The sequence below is a fragment of the Cydia fagiglandana genome, chromosome 21 (genome assembly GCF_963556715.1).
Source record: "Cydia fagiglandana chromosome 21, ilCydFagi1.1, whole genome shotgun sequence".
Classification (NCBI taxonomy): domain Eukaryota; kingdom Metazoa; phylum Arthropoda; class Insecta; order Lepidoptera; family Tortricidae; genus Cydia; species Cydia fagiglandana.
Genome location: NC_085952.1, coordinates 13,211,052 through 13,219,725, shown reverse-complemented (window position 1 = coordinate 13,219,725; position 8,674 = coordinate 13,211,052).

Below are 8,674 nucleotides of genomic sequence, written 5' to 3'. Positions count from 1 at the left end.
GATTATAATACGGCTCGTATTATGATACACGTGAAACGTGCATAATTATTTGGGTAAATTTTTTTGACATTGGTAAATAAAATAAAAGAACATTACGATAAAAGTGCGAATTACCTATTCACACGTGTATCGTACGTTTTACAGTACAAGCCCTTTAATTTTTGACATGGTCACGTAATGTGCGGGTGGGCTAGGTGCGGTAAAGTAGCGCCATATACCGGGTGTGGCCTGTAATATGAGCAAATAATGAAAACATAGATTGTACTCCTCAAACGGAAACACTTTTGTTCTACAACTTTTAAAAATTATGAAGTATTTTGACTCTCTATTTTTCATACATAATAAATATTATCTTGAATGGACGCCAACGCCACGCAATATCATTGTGATTGACGTTGCTTGTGACGCCTTAAACATAACAAAATTCGCAATACATTGCGTCTTAGAAGAGTGTATTAAAAAATCAAACCACAAGTTATTTTTAAAAGTCGCTGAACAAACTCAGTAGTCAGTATGAGGAGTACAGCCTACAGTTTAATTTTTTGCTCATATTACAGGCCACACCCGGTATATACATACTGTAATAGTAGTTTATGTGACTGCTACATAATGAAAGGCATTAAAATATGAGTGTGGGTTTATGAAACGAATGAAATGAGTTTCATAATAGTATCACACGAGTGTTTTAATGCCTAATTATGTACAGTTACATACACTGCTTTATCTACACACATATTATAAACTTTCTATGATATATTCACTAACTTCATATTACAACCGACTTGGTCTCTGGCGGAACTCGCGGATATGAGATGGCGTTTCCGAAATATCTTTATCGCACATTTTACACGAAACTTTTGTTATAGTTCCTTTAAAAACAACAAAACAAATTATATTTTACTTATAAACTAATTAAAAGATAAACGGTACGTCAAATGGCGGCAAATGAAAACTTTTTTCACGCACGTCACGCATCCGTATTTTTTTTTTAATTCAGAGACAAACTAGAGTCGGGGTCGATTACCATATCGTCCGTTACCAACTTACATGCGAGATTTGTCAATATTGTATGCAATTGTCATTTGATTTCGAATAAAACGTCATCTCAACTGATATTAGAATAGGGGTCAAATCAAATTGCTTTTTTTTCAGAGATGTTCGAAATTTGAAATGCATTACCAAATCGATTTTGATATAGTAATGAAGCTATTACCACATTTTCACAGATAAGAAATTTGCTGTAACAAAACAGTTTATCGTAATGTGGGCCATTATTTACGAATTTTGAAGGCATCATAGACAGTTTATGATATGTGTGTAGATAAAACTTTTTACTTAACAATAGAGAAAGAATTAGCAGTTCGGGGCCAGCTACAAATCGACAAACTATACCGAGGTATTTTACCAAAATACCGAAGACTACTTAAGGGGAAAGAAAATATAATAGTCATTTTACGTATTTATCATTTACATCAATCCCCAAGACATTTCAGTGTTTGAAATCTGTCCACCATGGCAATAAAATTGTCTCATTTAAATTTTCTACCTTACGCACTGGTTTTTAGGGTGCAAATTCGCTCGACGAGTCGTTGAGGGCGGTCCATTAGCGATGTCATTCACAGTGACAATGGCATTTTGAGTAACAATGGGGAACTAATCGATGTCAGTAACCCCAGTCGTGTCTGGATAAGAATAGAACCATAACCTTTGATGTACCTTTGGTACAGTCGCCATCAGATATATCGGAGCGTCCAAGGTGTGTACAATATCTGAACACGCACTCTAACGCCTTGACAATAGAGGCGTGCTCAGATATTAATGACCACCTTGGCCGCTCCGATATATCTGACGGCGACTGTACCTACTGTAGGCACAGCAAAAGTAAAAGGCCCTATTAGGTTCGTGTTCCCTCACTCTCACTGAGCGTAAGTGTGACAGAGATGAATGTGCGTGCTTGGGACCGCGGATATCAAGTTTTTAAATTTTAAGTTTTTGTATTTTTTAACAAATATTTTTAACTTAATTGCACTTTAGTGCGTTTTAGACCTATGTTCGTATTTTTTTCAATAAATATAAAAAAGCGGCAGGATTCGAAATTCCCACGAAATTTAATTTTTGACAACCACATTGTGATATAAAAATGTGGTACGTAGGATTTTTTAAAAACTCTGGTGTGTGAACCTACGGCAAGTTAAATTTTGTAAGTTAGGTTATGTATTGGTATTCGTCTGCAAACTATACGAGTACCACAAAGCTTTATAAAAGTCATAAACAAACGAAAAGTGGTAACATTCACTGTTATGCGAATCTGGACCCCTAGCTCATCTCTCTGCCAAAACTGAGCTACCGAGACTTCACTCGATGACAGCGAATGTTTCCACCATATCACTATATGTATAATATTAAATCTTTATTTCAGAATATTAAAATTTCTATACAATGTTAGTTTAGTACCATTCATTACAGCTACATGTAATATGTGTCATAGGGAAAATTTCGACAGTAAAATAAAAATCACCCTATTTAGGAAGTCGTTACTATAAGCATTAAGAAACTATTTCCAACCACATACAATATCAATACAATGCCTCAATAGGCGCCCATTCGCGGGAAGTCGGGTGTAATAAATGTGCAATATAGCCATATCTGAAGTTCTAACGCGTGTGATACACCAGCGGTAAGCCCGCAGTGGAAATCAGCTTGATTATTTCGTAGATAGGTACATATTTACAAAGTAGAAAGAAAAGAAGAAATTTTATTTGCAAACACAAACACAAACCCTCCTACCTAATTTTGCCTGTATCTCCGACGGAGAACAAACGAATCAAAAACCGACCGTATACAAGATAGACCACAGAACTACTTTCGACCAACCGCTGCTAATCACCAGAACTGGTGAGGGCCGCATGTACTTGGCTGCGTCTCTTGGAGTGGCCGGCGTTGGCCCATCGTGTAAAGGAGCCATTAAACGATAACACATCCAACTGTGTGACATAGACCTAAGCTTCGCCCCGACACGACCGTATTGCTAAGTACCATAATTTGGGATAAATCGGTTTCTTTTCGTACGTTTCTATTTTCAGGCGAGCGATATATTTCCTCATATGTCTGTCTACTAACATTATTCCATTGTTAAGGGAAGCACGTCGCGATTTGAGCATCTGTTGCTGACTGTATTTTTTTTCGATTTGCATATTTTGTTCGTTTGATCTTTGTTTGGTTGATTCTTAAAAGATACAAAACAATTTATGATGGCTGGCTATAGAGAAATTTAGAATATTTGGCGGCCATAGGTAGGTACTTTGTAGTAAACCAATGCAAGTATATTCTCTTTGTCTGCGTAAAATGATGATGACTGATAAAAACTAGGTGTCCTATAAAAATAAACATTTAGGTACTTGTATTATGGAAAATAATTTTAATAACGGATTTATCGAAGTAAAATATTGTTTCTAAATTGTAAAGATACGAGTATTAAACAGATTTTCATCTCGAGCAACAGCGGTGCTTTAAAAATTTACAACTACTTTGTACAGGACTTAAGAATGCTAAGAGCTTTCTTTCAGCTCAGGTCGCTCACTAGAAAACTATATTCGCTTGACCGTGACACGTTTTGGACAAAGGGTCGTCTTGAGCTAAGACTGCACCATGGCCGTTTGGAAATGTGAAACTGTCCTTGCAAAATTGTTTTGCAGTGTTTACAACTATAAGGTTTTCGTTGTTGGTACATTGCTAAGACCTAACAGTATATCATTAAATTAGTTATTTTTCCTACGACGCGAGTAAATGTGTGTGTAAAGTTAACATGTTTAATTGTTATTAGATACAGTCTGATAAAAGAGAATAGAAATTAAAAAGTGGTAATCCTGTAGTTTCCCTAATAGTTTCAAATCAATCTAAGTAAATGGGACGACACAATATTTTGTCAGACTATATACCTACCAAGAACTTTTTCTAGCAAAAACGAGGGATTGACGAAATAAAATATCGACATAACTGTTATCGATACGTAGGTACCTCAACTGTACATATTACAAAAATGCATTATTAATCTTAAAAATAAAAGTTTTGAAAATCTTTGAACCTTACATGTCGACTGGGATATGAATTAAAATAATCGATATCTGACCTACTTGCCATGCCTAAAACAAGCGAGGCCTCAACTTTTGTTTCAAACTCGAAGAATTTCAAGATGTTGAATAAAATATCAAGTTTATTTGCATTTCCTCTTAAGGGTACACATTAAGGGGCCCACAGATTACCAGTTCACCAGAAGATATTAAGGACGGCTCACGGGTCATGTCTAGGCCGGAGCTTCCGGCGCTTACTTTCCTATGAGATGAGAGACAATCACGTGATGCTTTCCACAGAAAACTATGCGCTGGAAGCTCCAGATTGGACACGGACCGGTCTAACGTAGGTCATCCTTTAGCCTGACAGTTGTTCGGAACTGTCACCTTTGCCGAGATCGTCAGGTGAATCTGTTCCCTTTACCAGTCCGCCTGCAGTCTCTGGTCCTATCTGGTGGTCTGCCGTCCCAGGCCAATAACGTCAACACAAAGCGACTATTGCCTGCCGGCAATGGCCTTCTGCCAACTAGACTTATATCGACCGGGATATGAACCGTGATTCTTCATCTTTCTCGCGTTTTCCCGGCATTTGGCTACGCTTCATGGGAGCTTGGAATGCGCTTGACAACTAATCCCAAGAATTGACGTAGGCACTAGGTTTTCCGAAAGCGACTGCCATCTGACCTTCCTACCCGGAGGGGAAACTAGGCCGTAGTGACCCTGCCTACAAAGCAGGTCCCGGGTTCGAATTCTGGTAAGGGAATTTATTTGCAACACAAGCCTTATTAAGCTTACTGAGGGACTAAGTTGACCTGTGTAAAATTGTCCAATAATATGTTTTTTTATTACATAACTTCCGAAAAACTTATTGGTACCTACGAGCCGGGGTTTGAAAACTTTGAAACCGCGACCTCCAGATTTAAAATGTTAAAGTCGCAGGCCCTTACCGCTAGGCCACCAGCGCTCCTATACAGGGTGTTACTGACCATCGGACTTAAAATCCAGGGCTCGATCCTACTCGCTAAACTGAGCTACTTTTATTATGGCACCAACCCCGAAATCCCGATTTTTTTTTTACTTTTTCATATATTTTGGCTGATCAGATGTCGACGTTTTCTATGGAAAAGCCATAAATTTTTCCCCGATTTTAGGGTTGGTCCATAGTAAAAGTAGCTCGGTTTAGCGAGTAAAATCAAGCCCTGGAATTAAAGTCTCATGGTCAGACAGATACTGTATACCAGATAAATTAAAAGCGTGAGGACCAGCCAAGCGTCTTCTGTTTTATTTCTGTCATTCAACCTTATTTTCTTTTATTACATTAAATTAAGGAAAAGTGTCGTTTACAAATCTTTTGGACGTGAACTCCGCAGCGGCCGTTTCCGCGAATTCTGGTGACCGCGGTTGAACTTTGAGTTAAAGCGATATTTTTGTGATTGTAAAGTGACTATTTTACTTAATTATGGCTCCAGTAAAGTGCACTCGTTGCGATAAAGCACCTACCAGCAAAGAAATCTTAGTCTGCTCCGCTTGTAAACTCACGTATGACATTGAATGCGCAAGCGTGAGCTACTCACGATGGAGTCTTATGAAACCGAAGCAAAGAACCAGCTGGAAGTGCTCCACGTGCTGCGAACAAGCCCTGCAGGCTGCACAAAATGATAGCAGTGGCGTAAGTACACGTACAACGACAAGCAGGCCCGCGAACGTAGTTCATTCTAACACACCGTCGCCTACAAAAAGTGACGACGAGAGCAGCCTCGTTAAAGAGATGCAGTTGTTTCGGTCGGAATTTGCAGCGATGCGCTTAGAGCTAGTTAGTATTAACTCTAATTTTGAAAAGCTCTCTCTCTCAGTCACAACGCTCGAAAATCGCATCGGCAGCCTAGAACAGAGAGTTCAGATTTTGGAGGAGCGCCCCGACCGGACGACTAGCGAGAGCAGCGAGACGGGCAATGTCAAAGAATTGATGGACACCGTGGAACGTCTAAAACTGGAACTTAACGAACGAGACCAAGAATTATTGTCCACCGATGTAGAAATAAGTGGCATCGCTGAACAAAATAGTGAGAATCCGATACACTTAGCGGTTTTGGTAGCACAAAAGCTAAACGTAGAGATAGAGGTGCGAGATATAGTAAGTGCAGAACGTGTCGGGTTGCGGCGTGTGGCGGGCGATGGCGACGGAGGAGGCGGCGACGGCCGACCGCGGACGCTGGCGGTGCGGCTGGCACGGCGTGCGCTACGGGACGAGCTGCTGCGCGCGGCACGACGTGCGCGCGGCGCAGACACCACCGGCTTCGACCTACCCGGACCACCTCGCAAATTCTACGTGAACGAGCGGCTTACACGCGTAAACCGCCAGCTGTTTTATAAAGCACGCCAGGAAGGTTTACGCTTGAACTGGCGGTATATTTGGACCCGCGACGGTCGAATCTACGCCAGGCGACAACCTAACACGCCAGCACAAAGGATTCGCTCTGATGAAGATCTGGTGAAAATTTTTGCAGCTCCTGTAGTTTGATCTGGAAATTGACTTACCCTTTTGTGAAACGCAGCTTTCTAGCCATTTTACGGCTTTCATTCATCGTTACCGTAATTTCTACTACAATAAACTATGTAACAAATGTTAATCGCGACCAAAGAACTATAGTTGTGTTCACAGTGCTTTTAATGTCACTATATAGATTTGTTTACTACTATTGTTTTCTTAAAAATATCCAGATACAGATAATAATATTATTTGTAACTCTATCTCTAAAAAAGATTTGTAATAATGTTACTCGTTGTGATTCGATCTCTAAGAATTACTATCTGTTTAATTACGGGCTGTGCTTTCAAAATTGCTCCATTCCAGTGTTAATGAATGTTTTTGTTAGCTCTCATCATTTAACAGTAGTTATAGAGCGCCTAATTAATTTAAAGTATGTACAAATTCTGTATTCATTTGTTTTACAGTTTTTAAAAAACAAAAATATTACAATTGGCTTATTGAACCCTGGTTCACTTGGAACACGCCACGACGAATTTATTGTAGCACTTGAACGCCACTCTGTTGACATAATGGCAATAAATGAAACTTGGCTGCGGGCGGGGCAGGAGGCGCGCGCGCCGACCCCAGCGGGGGTACCGGCTGCGGCACGTACCGCGCCCCGACGGGGTCCGCGCGCGCGGCGGCGGGGTCGGCTTCTACATACGGCGCGGTGTCTATGCTCGGCAACTCCATCCTCCTCCCTCACCTTCAGTTGAGCAAATGTGGCTGAGTGTGAAACTCAACGGGCTTAGTTTTGCCATTGGCACTGCGTACCGACCTCCCTGGCTTAATGTAGATACTTTTATTGACGCTCTAACCGAGTCTGTTAGTTCGCTCTCCACTTTTGATCATATTGTTCTTTTGGGAGATTTTAATATTAATGTACAATCGCCTAGTGAACCGAATACAAAAAAACTTTTAGCCTTTCTCCGTTGCATGAATCTTGACCAATATGTTAACCAACCCACTCATTTCACTGAGCACTCGGAAACCCTTATAGATCTTATTTGCAGTAATATTAAACTATCTCAAGTATACATAGATTATATCCCTGAGCTTAGTAGCCATGCGTTCATTTCTTGTACTTTACACATCAAAAAACCCAAGCCATGCCCTATATGGATCACTTATAGACCATTCAAAGATATTCCTCTGACAGAATTCAACAAGCTTATTGAATCAACTGCTTGGGAACGACTTTTGTGCGACAATATTAATGACTCATTAGCAGCGTTTAATTCTTATATATTGTATGTTTTTGATTTATATGCTCCTGTAAAGAAAAGTCGTATAAAAAATCAAAGTTATCCTTGGGTAACACCTACAGTTAAAGAGATGATAAAGTTAAGAGACGAAGCGCATACTAGGAGCCGCACCACGGGCCTAGATTCTCATAAATTATATTATAAGGAATTAAAAAGCATAGTTAACCAAGCCATGTTTACAGAGAAACAGGCTTACTTTAACGATAAAATTAATACAATATTACCTAAAGACTCTCGTAAATTATGGAAAAATATTAAACATAGTATAGCTGATTTTAAAAGTAAAGAATCCAGTCTGCCTTGTCACTTCAATGACCCAAATTTAATTAATAAAGAATTTTTAAATATTCCCAAAACCAGTGTTAAAATATCAACTCTTACTTACTTTGAACATAATCGTTACAGTTCCGCAACCTTTAGCTTGAAAACCGTTGATCAGAATACAGTCTGTAAAATAATTACAAAAATTTCATGTAACGCTCAAGGTATAGATGGTATCACGCGTGATATGATCCTTTTGACGCTTCCACGAACCCTCGGGCTAATCACGGCTTTAATAAATCAATCAATATTGTCAGGAGTATTCCCTGAAGCCTGGAAGGAAGCTCTGATAAAACCAATCCCTAAAAAAACTAATCCTTTAGAAATTACAGATCTCCGACCTATAAGCATCTTGCCTTTCCTATCAAAGATCATTGAAAAAGTAGTGTGCCAACAGATAACTGAATTTTTGGAAGCTAACAACATTCTACCATCCAAGCAATCAGGTTTCAGGGCTGGTCATAGTACTGCAACTGCCCTGTTAGATG